Source organism: Heptranchias perlo, unplaced genomic scaffold (genome assembly GCF_035084215.1).
Source record: "Heptranchias perlo isolate sHepPer1 unplaced genomic scaffold, sHepPer1.hap1 HAP1_SCAFFOLD_56, whole genome shotgun sequence".
NCBI classification, from domain to species: Eukaryota; Metazoa; Chordata; class Chondrichthyes; order Hexanchiformes; family Hexanchidae; genus Heptranchias; species Heptranchias perlo.
In genome coordinates this window covers 1,387,083-1,388,682 of record NW_027139581.1, presented here as the reverse complement: position 1 = coordinate 1,388,682, position 1,600 = coordinate 1,387,083, and the positions used below count along the sequence as shown (strand labels likewise).

General features: G+C 45.1%; 1 non-coding gene across 1 annotated transcript; it reads left to right on the top strand.

Annotated features, from left to right (window-relative positions):
- The first annotated feature begins 347 nt into the window (after positions 1 to 347).
- On the top strand, positions 348 to 419 carry trnat-cgu (transfer RNA threonine (anticodon CGU)). The gene has a single exon. It is a non-coding gene; the product is annotated as a tRNA-Thr (tRNA).
- Positions 420 to 1,600: the final 1,181 nt, after the last annotated feature.

Sequence of the window (1,600 nt, the reverse complement as noted above, 5' to 3'; positions counted from 1 at the left end):
CAATATTTGATGTGGAAAATAGATTGAAAGACTAACTCGGACCATCCCACTTTCCAAAATTTAATTTCATTGATATTCCAACGATTTGAAAACTGTTTATTAAGGTCTCTCTCCCTGTCTCTTTCTCCCCGTGTCTATCTCTCTCCCTGTCTGTCTCTTTCTATCTCTCTCCCTCTGTGACTCTTTCCACAATGGCCCGTTAAATAAACTGTCATGAAATTATGAGTTCAGGCGGAATAGCAGAAATCCATTGGTCCTCAATCAGTCGATTGTCGCAATCAGTTGCAAACACCTGTTGATCTGACTTCACCAGCTGAAGAACATTATCATCCGCTTTTTAAACATGAGGTGCGGTGGCCAAGTGGAAAGGCGTCGGTCTCGTAAACCGAAGAGCGCGGGTTCGATCCCCGTCCGCACCTGTTTCGCGTTTCAATTTTTAATGAAATGACCTATTTGATGACAGTTTGTTTAACTTTCCACGGGCCACTGTTGAAAGAAGACTGACTGTTCACATTTCCATCTCTCTGTTCGTTAAGATTCAGAATAAAGTGATGTGGGGTGCGAGGAAAAGAGTGACAAAGAGAGACACTCAGAAAGAGAGAGAGACACTGGGACAGAAAGAGTCTCTCTCGGTCTGTCTGAGTCTGTGTCAGTCTCTCTCCCTCCATCTGTCCAATACCCGCAGATTTGAGAATCACAGGGTCAAAGAAGGAAACAGATTGGAACACATTGAGCCTGTGTCCTGTTTCAAAACCGACTCCCAGGAAAACGGCTCCGCTAGAATCGTTAAATGGTCAAAGTTTTTCCGGCGAGTTTGACCTCCTCCCTGAGATGGGGAGACACGGGGACGTGGGGCGATTAAAAGGCTTCAGAAAAACCAGTTCCAATTGGATATTCTCCATCGTGGTGAGATATCCCCCCTCAGCCAGGCATTTAGTTCCCCGATGGGGAGGAAGCATTTTTAAGAGGCCAACTACAAATTTTACTTCTTTGCCTCGCTTCTTCTTCAAAAACGACAGAGAGAAATAGAACAGAAAAAGAATGAAACAGGTGATTGTCACTTTCAGAATATTATTGAGCGGAGACTGTTTGGGGACTGAATTCTTGGGGCCCGTCTGTTGCAGAGCCCAAATGTGTTCCGATCTGTTCCCTTCTTTGACCCTGTGATTCTCAGATATGCGGGTATTAGAGAGAGGAAGGTGGAGAGATAAACTGACAGAGAGAGAGAGCGAGAGGGAGATATGGAGAAACAGAGACTGTGAGAGAGAGAGAGAGAGAAAGAGAGAATCAGAAAGAGAGAGAGAGAGAGAGAGAGAGAGAAATAGACTGATCCTGAGACACACATTGAAACATAGAGGGAGGGGGCGAGAGAGGTTTAACGATTTTGCCTCTGTGTATAATGTGCCTAAGTGTGTGTGTGTGTGTCTCACTTGTTCTCAGATTTCTGAGTGAATCTCTGTTTCTCTGTCGTTCTCTCTCTGTCACTCGCTCCCGCTCTCCCCACATTACTTTATTCTGGACTTTGACTAACATCGAGATGGAAATGTGAAAGGTCAGTCTTCTTTCAACAGTGGCCCGTGGAAACCAGGGTTCAATTTCC